At 47.2% G+C, this 19,596-nt stretch overlaps 1 protein-coding gene across 1 annotated transcript in view; it reads right to left on the bottom strand.

The window, feature by feature from the left end:
* Nucleotides 1–19,596, bottom strand: part of NEK9 (NIMA related kinase 9) — a 276,348-nt gene that overhangs the window by 93,716 nt on the left and 163,036 nt on the right. The gene's annotated exons all lie outside the window — the stretch shown is intronic.

Below are 19,596 nucleotides of genomic sequence, written 5' to 3'. Positions count from 1 at the left end.
AGTGACGACCTCTCCACCCTTTGAGACCCCACCAAGGCCCTGAATTTTGTGATACAGACACATCAGAGCTTAAACCTGAAGCGCCCAGGGCTGGCTATCACTGACGCATCCCCTCGTCATGGGGGTAGGATCATCGTTGGGTTTTGCTAGACTGACTATGTCAATGCCCTCAAGGTTGTGAGATCTTCAGCCAGAAACACCTGGCTAAGGCTGCCAGGTGCCTGCATATTAGAGCAGGTGAGGTGCTTCGCTACCTGATCCAGACATGGCGAGTGTCAGGCGGACCTTTAGTTGATCCCACCACACGCACAGGAAGCCCCACCACCCATAATGACATGCCACCTCAGAACTACTGTATAGTCGCCTTTGAAATTGTCAATTTGCCTTTCCCACTCCTCGACCACACATTTCACTAGTCCTCCAAGTCCTCCTGTAGCGGTTTCAAGTGTGAGCGGTAGCTAGGGGTCTATGACACATTGAAACTAGAAGAAAAGAGGCCTGGTGAGTTGTTGGAACAGGCCCAATTCTTATGGAAGGAACATGGCTTTATCCTTCAAACCATACAATTCTGTTTTCTTTCCAGCATGTGTTGTGGGAAGGAATATAAGTTTAAGCTGAAATGGAACCCTCTCGTCTGTCTAACTGACTCCATGAAGCCAGCCATCCAAATGGGTATCAACACCTTGGCACACTCCCTGCTCAGTGCAGGTGTTGGCCATTGGCCGACAATGGGAAGGGCTTTAAGGGATGCCCTTTTTTCTGCACCAGCCTCCTCGAGGCACGCTGACATCAGATTCCTCACCGCAGCGGCAGGAAGGAAGGAGCAGGTGAGTGTTCTCTCCCGCTCCAGTGGGCAAAAAAAGTCAGAATATCCCCTTTTAAACCAGATGTCCTGAAACTGTTTCGCGATTGTCTACTAGAACCGTTTGAGTAACCCAGATCTTTGCACCGGACATGGGCAGAGATCGTTTTTTGCTATTGCGGCGTAGGCTGCATTTCAATGACAATTCTGCTGCATTGTCATGAGACCATCCAGACCATGACGGGCTGTTCAAAATTCAGCCTGCGGTGGAACATTCGTCAGCCATGTTTCCAGAGACTTACACTCCTGGAAGGAATATAGAGATTGAGGAGTCCTTAATCCTGTACTAAGGGCGCCTGTTTTTCGGACAGTACATTGTGAGAAAAAAGAGCTCACTATGGTATCCAGTTGTACATGTTGCGTGAGAACCCGTTCTGGCTAAGTGTACAGCCCGCGAGTGTAAATAGGGAAGGACTCCACTCTAAACCCTGTAGGTTGCAGTCCCATGCTAGGAATCACAGGAAAGATTGTATGGAAGCTTGTCCAGCCACTTCTTCACAAAGATTATAACCTTAAAGTGGACAACTTCTATACAGGAGTAGAGATGTGCAGTGAGTTGTACAAAGCTTGCACTGTGGCATGTGGTACAGTTCTTTGTCGCCGCAAAGGATTCTAGAAGGAGCTTGTCTGTAAGAAGCTACAAAAAACTCAGAGCGCTGCGTTGTGTTCCAACAAACTGCTCGCCTTCAAGTTCTTCGATAGGAGTGATGTGCACGTGCTCACCACAATTCATGATGAGAGCACTTTCCCCATCACTGTTTGGGGTCAGATGGCCGAAGTTCACAAGCCCTCCTTTATACTTGAATACAACAAGTGCAAGGGCAGAGTGGATAAGAATGACCAGGTTCTTCAGCCATGCAATGCACATAGTAAAACTCGCATTTGGTATAAGAAGCCGTTTACCCACCTGATCCAGATGGCAACATACAAGGCGTATGTTGTTTATCGCCAGACCACCATGGGAAGACATGTCTTTCCATGACTTTTAGTTGACCGTCATTGAAAGTCTTACTGCTACAGAAGCGACAGCCTTAACTTCATAAGCTTAGGAGGAAAAGGCAAGGTTGCAGGATTAACACTTTGCTGATCGCTTTCCTGGAACTCCTAAAAAGACTCAACCTTGTCGTCGTGGTAGAGTTTACTCTAAGCAAGGAAAGAGGCAGGAGAGTAGTGTTTACTGTCCCCACTGTTCATCTCTGCCAGCCCTATGTTTTCCTACTTGCTTTATGTTGTCCCATACAAAAGTGAAAGACTGGAAAAATGGCTGAGGTGGAGCGTCGTAAGGTAAACCTTTCAATGGGTGACCATGGATACCTACCATTAATGGGCCACTACTTCACTGGGCAAGCAGACGTACAATTTTTGTTCCTTTACTTGAGGAAGTTGTGGACTTGGTTAAGGCCTGCTCAGCTCCTTCATCTGCCATCAGAACGTGGTAGGTGTTCTGTTCGCCAATTGACAAGTGCATTATAGTCCCCACATTACAAATAATGGTGGTCGCAACATAAGCCACACCGTCACGGAGTACCCTGTGTGGCAAAAGCGTAAAGTCTGGACTAGTTTTTGATGTGCTTTTTATGGAAGGAATAGTTTATCTATAACTCCAGTTCTCTTGTAGGGGAATCTCCATTGAAGTCCTAATTACTGAATAGTCCCGCCCACGTGCGAGAATCCCGGAGCACTTTTTCACAATCTCTCTTAAGTGTGGATATTCGCCTTTGTTCGGGAAGGCCTGCAGTCACTTAAGAGAGAAAAATATTATGCAGCCTATAGGAACAGGCAACAATGGTCCAATTCTTCATCTTCCTCTTCTGACATTCAGAGAATGAAGTATACTTTCAGCTGGGAGAGGGATTCTGAAAGAAGGCTGGTAACGAGATGGTATGATTAACATGGAAATCTAAAATAACCTTAGGGAGAGATTTCGGATAAGTCCTCATGACTACATCCGAAAGTGAAAGACTGTGTATGATTCTTGAGCACATAATGCTTGGATCTCACTAACCCTGCGGGCTGATGCTATTGCTACAAGGAAAGCTGTTTTCCAAGACAGATGTTACAGGGATGCTTTGTGAAGGGGCTCGAAAGGATCCTGCATAGTTTACGAAAGGACTATGTTAAGTTCCCAGGGAGGCGAAGGGTGCCTAATGGGAAGGAAAACCTCCTTCAACCCTTCAAAAAAATCATTGATGATAGCAAGTTTGAAAAAAAGAGGTTTGTGAAGGACATTTTCAGTAGGCAGTAATGGCTGCCAAATGAACCTTTAAGGAAGAGAATTGCAAAGCAGACTTTGCCAAGTGTAGCAAGTATGGAAGAATGACATTTTCATGGCAAGTTGTAGGGTCCACATTCTTAGAGGACCACCAAATGCAAAATCTCTTCCACTTGAAGGCATATGCAGAACATGTGGAAGGCAGCTTAGCCTTCTTGAGGATCTCCATGCAGTCTTGTGGCAGATTCAAATGTCCGTACTGCACTAGCTCAGGAGTCATGCTGCCAAATTTAAAGAGGAGAGGTTGGGTGTATCATCTGACCTCCGAATTTCGTTAAGAGGACTGGTTTGCATGGCAGCTTCAGATGTGTACGCTGTGACCGGTGAAGAAGGTCTTTGAACCACTATTGACGTGGCCACTCTGGAGCTATGGGGATCTTCTTGGCTCTTGAGTGGGACAGCTTCATGAGGATTGATCTGGGGAATCGGTGGGAAGGCGTAAAGAAATTTGCCAGAACAGTGGCTCCATAGGTCATTTCCCAGTGTGACTGGATGGAAGTACCTCAAGGCATAGCTTCAGCATTTTTTGTTTTCTCCAGTGGCAAACAAGTCAATGGTTGGAGTCCACCACAGCTTGATGAGGTTTTTTACAATGCTGTCATTTAAGACCCATTTGTGATTTTCTTGCAGGATTCTGCTGAGACCATCTGCCTGAGTATTTTGGACACCGGGAAGGGGAGTTGCTATGATCGTTAGGCCTCTAACTATGAGCCAATTCCAAATTGTCTGGGCCTTGAGTGACAATGGCCTGAACTTCGTTCCTCCCTGCTTGCTGAGGTAGTACATGGTGGTTGTATTGCTTGCCAGCACCACATGGACTGCGTGTAGCTCAAGGAGATTGATGAGATATGACATCTCCTTCTGTGACCACTTGTCCTGAATTTGTAGGCGATCCATGTGGTATCCCCATCCTAAAAGTGATGCATTTGTCACTATTGTTTGAGGAGGAACCTGCTGATGAAATGTCATTCCTCGAAGCAGGTTGACTGGGGAGCACCACCATTTCAGGGAGTGCTTTGCATGATGGGATAGTTTGATTTGGTCTTCCCAGTTATCCGTGAGCTGGTCCCACTGGTCCGAGACATTCCTGGAGAGGCCGCATTTGGAGCCGGGCATTCGGTGTGAGGAAGATGCAGGAGGCCATTGAGCCGAGTAGAGAGGAAACTGACCTCACTGTTGGATGAGAGACTCATGAGAGACACTTCTGAAGGATTGATAAGCTTCTCTGCTCCGAAGGACACACTCTTTAGTGTCGATGAAATCTCCCAAATAATGCATGAACCAGGGTAGGTGCTGATTTGCTAAGGCTCACGTGAAGTCTCAACCGCTGAAGAAGATCACAGGTCCAATTGTAATGGAATTGGGCTTCTTGAGCTGTATATGCCTTTATTAGCCAATCAGTTTAAAAAGCTTTATTTTGACAATACGTCATAAAAGCATTATAAATACATATATTAGCCAATCATCTAAGTATGGGTAGACAAAAATTCAGTGCTTCCTGAGGTGGACAGCTACTACTGCCGTGCACTTGGAGAATGTTCGGGGTGCTGACTTTAGGCCAAATGGAAGAACTTGGTACTGATGATGGTCTTGCACCACCGCAAACCTCAAGAACTTTCGATGCTTTCTGGCGATCGGAATATGAAAATATGCATCCTGAAGTTCGATGGAGCAAAGCCAATCTCCCTGGTGCAATTGGGGATATATTTGATGCAACGCCAACATCCGAAACTTTACTCGCCAAATCCATTTATTGGCTATGTTGAGGTCTAGTACGGGTCTGAACTTGTTCTAGTCTTTCTTTTTCACTAGAAAGTATCTAAAATAAGGAATATGCTACTTACCAGTATGCATCTGTTCTTGGCATGTAGAGCTGAAGATCTACACACTGTGCATAGATCACCATCTGGTGTTGGGCTCAGATTTTGCAGTTGTTTTTCTCTTGGAAAGTCTTTGGAAGTCACGAGGTATGTGACTCCTCCTTTGGATCATATTGCGCATGTGCTTCGGCTCCATCCTCAGATTGTTTTTCGCCAGCGGGGAAATGATGGAGCTTTGAAAGAAACAGGAAGATGCCCATGTGTGCTGTATCTAAGTAAGATAAACTGGAACAGATAAAGGTAGCCGGGGAGGCGGGTGGGCGTGTGTAGATCTGCAGCTCTACATGCCAAGAACTGATGCAAACTGGTAAGTAGCATATTCCGTTCAAGGCATATGAGCTGCAGATTACACACTGTGCATAGATTGTGTAGCAGTACCCCCTCCTAGCGGCGACCACCAGTATCTGTTGCATTTGTTTGAAACAGTGTTTTGAGGACAGCCTGGCCCACACTAGCCTATTGCTTAGTTTGCACATCTACACAATAGTGTTTAGTGAAAGTGTGCGGTGTAGACCATGAAGCTGCTTTGCAGATATCATCTAAGGGGATGTTCCCTAAAAATGCCATGGAAGCCCCTATCTTGCGTGTAGAGCGGGCTTTAGGGGGAACAGATAGCGTTCGTTTTGCTTTGTGGTAGCAAATCTGGATGCATTTAACAATCCACCTAGCTATCCCAGATTTGGAGATGGGGTTGCCTTTGTGTGGTGGTGAGAAAGACACGAATAGTTGTTTGGTTTTGCAAAATGGTTGTGTTCTCTCGATGCAGTAGAGTAAAGCTCTTTTGACGTCTAGGGTGTGTAGAGCTCTTTCTGCAATGGTTTGTGGCTGCGAGAAGAATACGGGCAGTTCCACAGATTGATTGAGGTGAAAGGGAGAAATGACTTTAGGGAGGAATTTTGGGTTAGTGCGGAGAACAACCTTATTATGATGCATTTGCAGAAAAGGTTCTTGAATGGTGAGTGTTTGTATCTCACTGACCCTTCTCAGGGAAGTAATGTCTACAAGGAAAGCCTTTTTCCATGTTAAAAATTGAAGCTCACATTTATGTAGAGGTTCAAATGGAGGCCCCATTAGTCTCGTGAGAACGATGTTTAGGTTCCACACCGGTGAGGGTGGCACTCTGGGGGGGGGGGGGAATTATTCTTTTAAGGTCTTCCATAAAGGCTTTTATGGCAGGTACTCTGACGAGTGATAGATGCTGTCTGTTTTGTAGATACGCTGCTATGGCAGCAAGGTGTAGTCTAATAGACGTGTAGGCTAGGTTGCATCTTTATAGGTGTAGTAAGTAGCCTATGATGTGTTGGATAGACACATCCAAGGGATTGACATTATTGTTGTGAGAATAAATCACGAAACGTTTCCACCTGGCTGTGTAGCAAGCTCTAGTGGTAGGTCATCTAGCTTCTTTAATGACATATACAGTCAGGGGGAAGATTAAGGTAACCAAATTCTAGGATTTCAGGAGCCAGATTGCAAGGTTGAGCTGAGCTGGGTCCAGGTGTCTGATCTCTCCATGGTTCTGGTTTAAGAGGCGTGGAGAGAGGTGTAACTTTTCGTGCTGAACTACCGAGAGTTCCAGTAATGTGGTGTACCACGGTTGTCTGGCCCAAGTCGGAGCAACTAGGATTAGAGTTAGGGAATGTTGCTGTAGTTTGCGCACCACTAATGGAATGAGTGGGAGAGGCGGAAAAGCATACGCAAATCTGCCTGACCAGTTCATCCATATTGCATTGCCTTTGGACAATGGGTGTGGGTATCTGGCGGCGAAGCTTGGGCATTTGGCGTTCCTGGGTGGCGAAGAGGTCTATCTGTGGTTGCCCCCACATTTGAAAGAATGGTTGAAGAACTTGTGGATGAAGTTCCCACTCATGGATTTGTTGTGTTTGACGGCTCAACAGATCTGCAATGGTGTTTTGGACTCCTGGGACATGTTGGGCTAGGAGAAAAATGTTTTGAGGTATGGCCCACCTCCATGCTAGCTGAGAGAGCTGCAGAGTGTGTGTGACTCTCTGTTTTTGGATGTAGTACACTGCTGTTATGTTGTCTGTGCGGACTAAGACAGCCTTGCCTGAGACGTGAAATATGGCCAGTAACTCCAGATGGTTGATGTGGAGTAACTTTTGTTGAGGTGTCCACCTGCCCTGCATGGTGTGATGTAGTAGGTGAGCTCCCCAGCCGGAGAGCGATGCGCCCGCAGTTAGAACAATTTGAGGAACCGGCTCTAGGAACGTTCGCCCTTTGGAAAGGTTTTTGGTGGTCCACCACTGCAGAGCGCGATGGGCACGACCTTTTACCAACACCAGATCTGATAATTGACCCTGAGCCTGGTTCCATTGGCGTGCTAAGCACTCTTGGAGAGGATGCAACTGGAGTCTTGCATGAGGTACTATGACTATGCAAGAGGACATCATCCCTATAAGTTGCATAAACACTCGGGCTGGAAGAGAGTGTTGTGGTTGAAATTTGGCACAAAGAGCTTGTATGCTTGCTATCCTGGCGGGACTGGGGTAGGCTAACGCTCTTGAGAGGTCTATGGTGGCACCGAGGTATTGTTGTACGTGGGACGGATGCAGATGGGACTTGGCATAGTTTACTGTGAAGCAGAGGTCGTGAAGTAGTTGGATAGTGGCGTGAGTGTGTTGTACACACTGGTTGTATGAGCTGGCTTTTATGAGCCAGTCGTCTAGGTATGGGAAGACATGGATGTATTGTCTTCTCAGGTGTGCTGCCACTACCGCTAGGCACTTGGTAAACACTCGTGGCGCTGTGGTGACTCCGAAGGGGAGTACTTTGAATTGGTAGTGGTGACCGTCCACTACGAATCTGAGAAACTTTCTGTTTGCGTTGTGAACGGGAATGTGGAAATAGGCGTCCTTGAGGTCTATGGTGGTCAGGAAGTCGACCTGGGAGAGCAGAGGAAGCACCTGCTGGAGTGTGACCATGTGAAAGTGGTCTGAGTGTATGTATTGATTTAGGGGTCTGAGGTCCAGAATGGGTCTTAGAGAGCCGTCCTTTTTTGGTATGAGAAAATATAGGGAGTAAACTCCCTTGTTTTGTTGGTGGGTAGGGACTGGTTCTAATGCATTTTTTTGTAGGAGGGAGATCACCTCCTGCTTTAAAAGTGACAAATGTTCCTGTGACATTGGGCGCTGTTTGGGTGGAATGGTTGGGGGGGAGGGGTAGATATTAGTTCTAGACAGTAGTCTGATTCAATTATCTGTTGCACCCATCTGTCTGAGGTGATTGTAGCCCAGACAGGAAGGAAATTGTGGAGTCTGCCCCCGACTGGAGTGGAATTGTCTGGGGGGAGTAGAGGGTTGTCACTGGGTGGAGGTGGAGGCAGAGCAGGAGGTGTTAGTTTTGCCTCTGCCTTTGTTGTTGTTACCCCTGTAACTGCCTCTTTGGTAACCCCTAGTGAAGGTGGATTGGGTAGGGGCCTTGTAGGAAGTGGAGGCGCTGTTGGAGGAGTAGCCTCTGGTGGTGGTTCTAAAGGAGGGACAGCGAAAGGAGCGCCTGGGAGCTTGCAACTGCAAGGCTCCCATAGATTTTGCAGTTTGTGTCCTTTTTCATTTTTGAGGGCTACATCGACATTAGGGCCAAACAGGTGTTTCTCATCAAAGGGGTGGTTGAGGATGGAACTCTGAACCTCCGGTTTGAACCCTGAAATGCGTAGCCAGGCATGCCTCTGCAGAAGGACGCTAGTATTTATTGCCCTGGAGGCGGTGTCAGCTGCATCGAGGGCACAACGGATGGAGGTATTCGTGATAGTTTTACCCTCCTGAATTCGCTCGTTGGCCCTATGTTTATATTTGTCAGGGAGGTGTTGCATTATTGACTCCAGCTCATCATAATGTGCCCTGTCATATCTGGCTAGGAGCGCTTGGGTGTTAGCAATGCGCCATATGTTGGCCGCTTGGGACGCTGTACGTTTGCCAGAGGCGTCCAGGAGTTTAGACTCCTTATCTGGCAGTGGAGCCTCACCTGATGCCTGTGAATTGGCACGTTTCCCCGCATTGGAGACTACCAGGGAGTCTAGTGGTGCAAGGCCTTTAATGTAGGTTGGATCTGTTGGGGCGGCCATATATTTTTTCTCAATGCGAGGGTTAATGACCCTGGCCCTAACCGGGTCTTTAAAAACCTCTGGTGCGTGCTTAATAACCCCCTTAAGCATGGGCAGAATCGAGGTGGACCTCTGTGCAGTGTCAAATGTATCCAAGAGGAAATCCTCCTCTACGGGGTCTGTGTGGAGATCAACCCCGTTGTTGTGGGCAGCACTATGGAATAGCTCGTTAAAACCCATGGTGTCCTCTGGGGGAGAGAGTCTAGAAGGGTAAAGATCGTCCTGCGAGACGTTAGGGACATCTGGGATGTTGCAGTCGTCCCATGGGTCTGGGGCGCCTGTAGAAGTAGGGTCCCCTGTTGGTTGGTTGTCCGCCCCGTCCCCTGTGTCGTAGATAATGTCATCATCATCCTCCTCATCTGGAGATGGGGTGGGAGAATGATGGGGTGGGGAGGAGAAGGAGGAGGTGGTGGTGGTGGTGGTGGTGGAGGAGGTGAAGGAATCCTCAAAGGGGAGGTGGCAAAGTCTCTCCTTTTTGGTAGTGGAGCTGGTGCAGGCTTGTGTAGTGATCTTCTCGGTTCCGAGGTGGGTTTCGGCTTTGAGGTTTGGGAGTCTAGGCTTTTCAGCTTCTTGCTCGGCTCGAGGAGGTTATCGGTGCCGTGGAGCCGGTGCCAGTCTTCGGCGCCGTGTGCTTCGGTGTCAAGCTCGGCACGGAGGAGGAAAGGGGCGTTTTCTTTTTCGGTGCCGGTGAGATTTTTGGCACAGAGGGTAGGCTGGCTCGAGCCCGAGCTGCCTGAAGGCTTGATGGGCTTCTTAACCGGGCCCGGAAGCGAGGTATGGGAAGCAGTCTTTTGGTGCATGCTTAGGCCCGAAGGCGTGACCGAAGCGTTTTTCAACGGCGTGGAGGGGGGTTTAGGGTCGGGGTCGACGTTTGTACTCATGCCCCTCTGTGCCGGAGTGATGTCCTTGACGTCGGAGTCGTCCGCTTCGGAGGCGCTGACGAGGCCCTCTTCGGTGTGCTGTTGTTCCGGAACATCGACGCCTTCTTCGAAGATGTCGTCGGGGATCGAAGTCGAGTGAGCCATTGTTCTCAGTCGGTCCCGGATCGTCGTCTTCGATCGGAAGGAGGAGCAAGCTGGACAGTCCCTTGCCTCATGTTCTGGAGAGAGGCAGAGGTTGCACACCTCATGGAGATCGGTGTGGGGAAACTTCGACCCACATCGAGGACACTTTTTAAATGACGTCCTTTCCATCAGCTAGGACGGGAGCCCAAGTAGGCCCGAAGGCCTTCGTCGACGGCCGGAATCGAAGACTTCGAATGTTGAGAGTCGCGTCGAGTGTGGAGAACGCGATCGAGAAAATACCGTCAAGGGGGGAGGATTGTGCGCCGAACAGGAAAACTGGAACGGTTCTGAACTGGAGCGCGAAGAACACATCCAAGCCCGATGGCTGAAAAAAACAATCTGAGGATGGAGCCGAAGCCCATGCGCAATATGATCCAAAGGAGGAGTCGCATACCTCGTGACTTCCAAAGACTTTCCAAGACTTTCCAAGAGAAAAACAACTGCAACATCCAGGCCCAACACAAGATGGCGATCTATGCACAGTGTGTAATCTGCAGCTCATATGCCTCGAACATGCTATTTCCCGTTGTTTGTGGGGGACGGCTTCCACCGCCATCTTCTGTAAGAGGATGTTTATTTCCGACCGTAGCAATGGGAGATGGAAACTGGAAGTGTTTCGGAGGTATGGGCAGTGGGGGACTCTGCTAGATACTGAGAAATGCTTCCCCCTACCGGAGTAGGTAAGGGAAGATGGGGAAAGCAAGGACTCGTGGTTTGGATGCCGTTGCCTGTTTACCCCCTTGAGCAGGCGGTTGGTTTGATCTACCTCTCGCCTGTCTTCGTGTTGATGAAAAGGTCTTTGATGTTGTTGCGGTTGTCAACCTTGATACCATGAAGGGGTTTGAACCCTCTGAGGGTAATAGCGGCGTTGGTAAGGCCTGAAGGATTTTCTCTGCTCTTAGTCTTTCTAGACCCACCGCTTTAAGTGTTTCCATGTCATCTTTCATGCACGCCATCACATCATCGGTTTGACTTCTGAAGAGTGGAACCTGAGAATGGGAGATTTTGGATTCTTTGCTGAGACTCCGGCTTGAGGGGTATTGAGCGGAGCCAAGCGTGTCTCCTTAAAGCCACCCCATGGGAGTATTAATGAGTTGCTAGGAGGGAAGAATCTGCTGCCGCACTTATTACTTGATTAGACACCATCGAGGCCTCATTAACTATCTCTAAGAAGTCTTCCCCTTTGTCTCTGGGAAGATGCTCTGCAAAATGAGAGCCCCGTCATATCTGCCCAGGAGAGCAGTTGCGCTGGCTGCTTTCAATGATGTTGCAGAAGTGCTGCAGAATCCACTTTCTTATTCTCCTTATCAGGGGGTACCAATGATGGAGAAGTAGTGCACTGTTTTTTGGCTGCTAAGAGAACCACAGAGTCTGGAGGTGGATCATAGCGGAGAAATAGTGGGTCTTGCTCCGGAGGTCGGTGCTTCTTTTGTAGCCTTGACTGAGGCGGTGTCAAAAAGAGTTCCACGGCTGGCTCTAAGAGGCCAGGGACCAGCGGCAATAGAGGTCTCGAGGTTGTCCGCTGATGTATATCTTCAACTATTACAGATGTGGAGGGTGTGGGTACCAACGTCTTATTATTAAGCTTGGCAGCTCCCCATACCAGAACTTCCTGGAATGTAGTGATTTCATCCACCGGGGAGATACGAGGCAGTGGAGAGTCTGGTAACATTGGAGAATAATTTCTCGTACAGGTGGATTTAGTATCTCTAGATGTGTGACGTGATCTTGTGTAAGATCTAGATCTTGACCGGTGGGAACCGCGCAGTCTATGATGGTGAGAGTTATGATGTGCTCGGGAACGTGATCTAGGTCATGGTAACGGAGCCTCTAGAGGTATTTGAATAGGCGCAGGAGGTGGTGAAGGAGGTGGTGGTGGTGGTGAGGATGATGCTGGAGTCAGGGAACTTGGTTCGACCATTGTCACGAAGAATAGATCTTGGAATTCTCCGAATCTGGAGAAGAATAAATGTGCCGTGCCTCCTGTAGTGTCGACATATCTCTACTTTTTGACGGCGACCTTCGATGGCGCCTCCGCGCTGATGTGGCTCTTGATGGCGATCTTTTACGAAGCCTCAATGTGACTCAAGACGTCGACCGGGACTGAAGGTGTTTTTGTGCAGAATGTTTTTCTAGCACGCCCTCCAGAGACTGATGACAGAGCTCTGGTAGAGGACTGACCCTCTACTTGCTCTGAGGTCCCACCTTCAGCCTGAGCCTGTTGTCTTGGTCGCTCCTCAGTGCTATGGAGGCAAATCTTCCCCTTGTCCTTCAGGGTGCACTTCGAAAAGTTCCGGCAGTGGAGAGACGACTCAGGAACATGAGTTTCTGGATGGCAGATGATACACACCTCATGAGAGTCTGTTTGAGACTTCTTTCACACACAGGATGTGCATTTGGAAGATAAAGGCGACTTTTTTCTGTGAACAATACCTCAACTTTGTCAGGAAAACAGAGAAAAAGCCTGGGAGAGAACAAAACCGAGTTAAATGGTTATCTAGAAGAATGTTTGAGAATTCTGCGAAAATGGCAAAGATGCCGAGCTCAATGCTCCAGGATCTGGTCAGCAGGAGCCGGAAAAAAGTACTGAAGCAACTGCCTTCTGCTGAGCACATTGGGATACTGGTGGTCTACAGGTTCTTAAAGGCACTGTCTCTTTTTAACTCCTAAAATGACAGCCTATGATGCTACACTGTCCTGCTCTCCCTTCATCTCTATACTGCACCAGAAAAAGGGGTTTATGATAGATATTTATGCTGTGTTGCACTGGCAGTCACCAGTAGGTAGTTATAGTGAAGACCATGTTTCCATAGGAAAAGCGTTTTTTGGCTTGTCTACATCTTAGGTGCAGTTTGATGAATCTTCCTAAAATCTTCCAAATACACTTCTCCGGTGAATCTTGTTGCGCTTGTAAAGTTTTTGGGTGATTTATGAAGTGGGGGCTGAGAAAAATGGGATTCAGAAAAGGGGGCGTTTACAATGTTAGTTCCTATAGGACCTGTCAATATGTCTACAGCCCAAATCATTGAATGAAATTACACCAAATTTGGCAGAAAGGAAGATTTAGTTACGGAGATCATGCTTTTAGTTATTTGTTGTAAATCCGTACTGTAGTTTTTGGGAAATTTAAGAAGAAAAAGTTAGTGATATCTGTGCGCAAGGATATTTCGCCAAGACATCGCGATTATTCGTGACAACGCAAGCCAACAGGAATGCTGTGATTGGATGGCCACAGCTTGAACAGAAAGTTGTGGCTGCCAATTTATGGATCGAGGAACATTTCTCTGGGCTGAAAATGTGTGTGAAAAGGGATAGAAGGGGTCAGGGTGGAGGTACTCTGACCCCATGTTTGAGAAATGGAGGTGTTAATGTCAAGTTATGTGTCCAAAAATTATTTTTTTACGTACGCGCGATATTCACGAAGACGCCGTGTTACAGAGACCCACGCTGATTATCGCAACATTGTCAAGAAGAAAAAAAACTGGAATATATTAATGAACTAAAACAAATCAGAGGAACTCACTCATACAAATGCATGAAATAGTGAGTCTTACATACATAGTCTTCAATATCCAGTTTTTAAAAGAAAAGAAAGCAAAATGTAAAAAGTACACAATAACAAAAAAAAAAAACAAGCATTTACAATGCAATAGGTCTCGCAATGACATTGTTTTGAGCTATTGGCATTGAAAATGTTATTGTTTCCCCCCCCCCCCCCCTTCGTGAATCATTAATCAAGTAATGGCATTGTAAATGACAATGTCTTCTACCTCCTGTTGAACCCCGCATACAGACATACATAGAAACCGCACTACAAACAGGCACACATGCATACACACGCTGAGAAACATACGCACCCCGTGAGACAGACACACTAATACATAGAGGCACACGGGTGCACCGAAGCACGTGATCACACACACGCAGGCACACTGAGTCACAGGCACACTGAAGCTGTGGGTCTGGCAGACTAGCCGACACACCAGACACTGTCACACTGAGTAGAGGCGCACACATGCTGAGATACGGATCACACGAACACCCGAGGCAGAAGCTCTCTGAGAGACTCGGGCACGCGGGATCAGTAACATGGAGACACAGGGTTCTAATAATCTGCAGAGGGCCACATAATTCCCCATTCCTTGATGCAAAAGTTGGAGCCAGATACAAACTAGTAAGACTTTTGATTCTTGGGATAATCGTACCAAAGGGGCTGTTACTTCTACAATTAGGAAAACATCCAATGCATGTGGCGGACCACTATAAAATAAAATAACCATTGTTGCTTTTCTCAGCAAATTGTACAACAGTCTGTTCGATTTTCAATGTATTTCATAGTTCCTGTGTGTCACTAAACGTTTGAAACTCGTGGTTTTATTCTATAAGGCCACTAGTGTCAAAATAAATATTAAGCCACAAGTGAAGGCAATGTCACCACACGAGGTCCAATGACTAGAACTAAAAATTCAGCACGGTTATGAGCGACACATCAAACGGGACAGGACAGTGAAAATTGGTTTCTCGCTAAATTAGACACCTAAATTCATTGACCATGTCGGCAAATGTGAAACATTTAAGCTGCTGAGTAAGATGTTGAATTTGGCCCTGTTTAGGTAAAGGCATCACGGGCCTTCCTGGACATTAAAAAAAGAGTAAGCTTAACATACATGTGACGCTAAGCATGGTCGGATTTACTGGCTTGGTAATATAAATGTAACGTGAAGTTAGCATGTATTTTGCAGGTCTTCAACAAGTGCCTCCAATTCAAATCATCAATTCAATATGACGGGCACCCCTGAACACTGCAATTAGCGGATACGGGGGAAGTTGTGTAAGCTGAGCTTAAATAGGGCAGATATGCCACACAGAATGTACGAGAAAAGATAAACCAGTAACTATAAAAATATCAGTTGTTTACTCAAGAGTGACGTATTCAGCCTAATGAACAACACAGCGGCGAAAATAACAGAGCTTGTTTGCGCAGTGTTAAATTGTGATTTTTTTTAACTCCTGTTTTTGAATGTCAGTTATTACTTCTGTGCAATACAGTATATAACCAGCACATTAATTACATTTAGCAAATTGCTCCAGTTGCTGTTTAAAAACGCAACAATTTAATTAATACACGTGCGTTCATGCTGCTAATCGCAAACATTCAATTCTGCTACCGGCTGTCTGCCATTACCTACACATCAATACCACAATACAAAACCAGGCGTCACCTACGCTCGACACATTGAGCGTTCACACCACATATTCCACAAACTGCGCTGCTGACTTGCACGCTTCTGTAACAGGTGTGACTATCACCGGACAGTTCCGTGGTCCTCATCTTGCCGACTCCAGAAGGTCGAGAGGCTGGGTCGGCCCCAATGATGTTCATGCCTGTGACGTGCAGCCTTCCCAGAGATGTGTGTGCAGCAGAACGAGCTCTCAATAATCTACAGGAACTCTGCTACGGCTCTCGGGAGGGGCGGGGGCGAGCTTGTCTGTGCTGCTGCTTGCTCCTGTTCACCCTCCCTCCATAAACAAGAGCCGGGAAGTGCTTGGAGCGCGCGTGCGCATTTAAAAAAAAATATTAAATAGCATGAGGCTGCCTAGGAGGTGCATGTTGACGAAAGTGAAACTGCATGCTGGCTTGCGAGGGAAGGGGGACAGGAGATGTGCACGCCGCGTGGCTGTAGGCGCGTACACCAACTCAAATCCGCCAAAAGCCTGCGCGTGCACATCTCCTGTCCCACTTCCGAGGCAAGTCAGCAACAATAGATCTCGCTTGCTCACAGCGCTTCGCGCTGCGTTCGCAGGCGAGACCTAAAAATACAGGGGGCTATAGTAAGGCAAAATATTTTGTAAACTTTAAAATTAAGTTTAAAAATTTTTTTTTATGCTAACTGTGCAGAATGGGACAATGCGGCGCTCTCAACATTTACATAAATGCTAAGAATTGATGAGGAGGAATTGCGGAGAAGAGCATGTAAATGTAATTGATCATTATGTGACTGATAGATGTATCATCATGTATCAAAATCTGTCAGAATGAAATAGTATGTACCAATTAATGAAAAATGCAAATAAAAAGGTTTTAAAAAAAAGTTGCAACAACGTAAAACTTACAAAAATAGATTTTAAAAAAAGGTTAGAAATTTACTGAAAAACGAAAAGTTACAGGGATGTTATAGTTACAAAATAGAATTAAATAAATCTTAGAAATTCATTTCAACAAAGGTTACAGGAACATTATAGTTAGGAAATAGAATTTAAAAAACCTTAGAAATTATATCACTTAAGAAAAAACAAAGGTTACAGGGACGTTATAGTTAGGAAATAGAATATAAAAAAGTTTTGAAATTCAGTGAACAAAACAAATGATACAGGGACGTTATAGTTAGACTGATATTTCACTCGTAAAAAACCACAGAAATTCAGCAGTTATAATTAGCCGAGCCAACTATAACTTACGCCCGCAATGCACTGCTTACGACGTCACATATTACATCACTCATAATATTGTCAGTGACATCACTGATCACATCTCAAATTACATCACTGAGGAGATCAGTCGTAGAATCACTCACACACCCACTTACACCCTATACAATATCTCATACATTCGCTCCCACACAACCACTGACATACCCACACAAATACAAATACTTACACACCTACTCATTGATCCAGAGTGTGAGAAGTTGGCCTGATGTATGATGTCACTAGTTATAGTGTACACCTTATATCAGTCCAAATACCCTTATGGTGATTGGTTGTAAAGTCAACCTTATAGACCAGCTATCCTAGTGGTAGCATGGACAAGAGCAGTCTTAGGCTAAACTCTGAATGGCATGTGAAGCCAGCTGTGATACCATATATAATCCCTTGAATACCAAATGGAAGGACACCACAACAGATATATATATAAAATAAATTGTATTTATTCTAAGCAAACCCTCAGCACTCTTTGAGATTAGAGGTAAGTACAACACAGTCTTATTAATGCATACAGTAAGTCACACAGGTAAGTAATACAGTTGGGCCCTAGGGGCCACGCAAACCATATACTAAGTAAGTGGTATAAGAACCACTGTCACGGAAATAGCATAGGCCTAGGCCTAGGGAATCGCTGGGGCTACACTACACTAGCGTTAGTTAGGAAGTGGGAGGCCCACGGGATTCGTGTGCAGAGTGGAAACACTCACGCGTAATGCGTAAAAGTCAATAGCAATATTACAGTTTAGAAATAGGTAGATTTAGGACACTTCCGGAGTAGCTAGGAAGTTGAGACTTGAAAACTAGACACTAGGATAGTCACTATCCTGATGAGCACCGGAGTACCCAAGTTACCTAGCCCACAGGCTGCGGGTGCATAGGGGTGAAGATGCGTAGTTTTCGTCGTCGACTCCTATGGATGCCTGAAGAAAGATGCTGACAGGCAGTCAGTGAAGAGTGTCCGGTGGATCCCAAGGCTGGGATCAAGAAGAGAAGAAACCTGCAAGCAGAAGGGACAGAGTCAAGGTCACTAGCCAGTGACCACGTGGAACCAGGAAGGAACCAGGCGATGTCGTGAAGATTGCAGGTGAAGGTGAAGCTTGTCGCTGCAGCCAGGAGGACCAGGAAGCGTCGAGGACGACCAGGACCAGGAGGCGAGCTGTCCCACGAAGGCTCTTGCTGTCGGCGGCGTCGAAGTTGGACTAGGACTCACCAAGCCTTGGCAAGCGGAACCCACGAAGAACAAAGGACTTGCTTCTGGTGCAGACCAGGAAGGTCTGGGGTGCTTCTTCTTTGCAGAGAAGCGGGAGCCAGTCTGGAGGAGCCAAACCAGCGCAGAAGATTTCAGGGTGCGTCGTCACAGAGGCCACTAGCCAGCGGGCAAGCAACCAGACAGACGCGGCAAGCAGGAAAATGCTGAAGGGCCCCACGCAGGACTCGTGGAGTGTGGGGGGCTGATCTTCGGTGCAGATGGTGCTTGGGGTTGGGGCTTCTCAATCCCCGGTGCACAACTTCGAGGGTACCTCAGAAGCTGCGCTGTAAGTTACTAGCCACTTTTCCCAGGTAGCCGGTCCCACGTCGCTCGTCGCCTCCACGGATCTCAGCTCTGCTGCAGATGTGGATGAGGGTCGGAGAAGTCTGGAAGTCAAGGCTCTGGTCGGGCTCTGCAGTCGGTTCCTCGTAGAACGGTCGCAAAGCAAAGGGTAGTCTCTTGATGGTGCCTGTTTGCACAGGGTAGCCACTCCTTGGCTACAAGGGAGATTCTTCAGTCTTCTTCTTTCGTCGAATGTCGAAGGTCCAGAGTTTCTGTTCAGTTTTGCAGGTTCAGGATAATCCAAAGTCTTGAGGCCCAACTCCCACTCTTATACTAATCTGGGGGGCTGGGATACCTGCTAGGTCACGCCTTATGGGTGGGACCTGGGAGGGGGTGGTTACACCCACTTCCCTTTGTCCAGTTTCGCGCCAGAGCTGGGGCTGGAGTGCCCCAGCGCCGGTTTGAACTGGACTATGCAAGGAACACCTTGTGTGCCCCAGGCATGTCTCATTCCTTTCAGCCCACCCTACCCCAATACACTAAAGGCTGTCTGGGGAGGTGCTAGCACCTCCCCAAGCAGGAAACCTATTGTCCAGGCCTCCCTGGCTGGGATCACTCCCAGCTGCAGGAGGTCAGACTTGTGTCGTGGCAGCAGCATCCATTTTGTGATGCTGAGGCTTTGGTCAGAGGCTAACAGTTGAAGTATGATTTTAACATGTCTTTCCCTCTAAAAGGGGGGAAATAATATCCTCATGTCCAGAAATGGCATGGGGGTATTATTCCACAGTGTTAGACACCTTACACGACATGTTTCGATAAAGCCAAACCATAGTTACCATAACCGTCTAAGATTATAAGGCACTTTAAGAGTATATGGTAGGCTATATCATAGAACAGCTATAAGGACAAGGTTCCGAAAGCTGCAGACATGCTCAGCTCATGCTAGAGCACCATCTCACATGTTACCAAGCACTCTGCCTCCAGGATTGTCAAGGCCTGCCATAGGAGTGACTGATAGGTACACATGGGTCTATATGTAAGTTAGGTATAGGAATACTACACCTAAGCAAGGGGTGATTACACGACCTTGCCCCAGCTGAGTGATCAGCCAGTTGTGTCTGATTGGAAGGCCAGACCAGGGGTGGCATAATACATGCTGCAGCCCCTGGGAGGCCTAGGGTACACCTATGCCCTGGGTACCTAGGGTACACTATACAGGGTCCAATAAGGTGATCCTTACCAATTGGGTATGTACCTAGGGTACATGGAGTCCATTTTACAGAGAGAGCAGACAGCCTGAGACCCTGAATGGCAGGATCTCAGGCCAACTAAGTCGAAAAACCAGCTAGACACTAGGCAAAAAGTTGGGGGTAACCATAGT

This window comes from Triturus cristatus, chromosome 9 (genome assembly GCF_964204655.1).
Source record: "Triturus cristatus chromosome 9, aTriCri1.1, whole genome shotgun sequence".
Taxonomy (NCBI): domain Eukaryota; kingdom Metazoa; phylum Chordata; class Amphibia; order Caudata; family Salamandridae; genus Triturus; species Triturus cristatus.
This window is presented reverse-complemented; position numbering and strand designations above follow the sequence as displayed.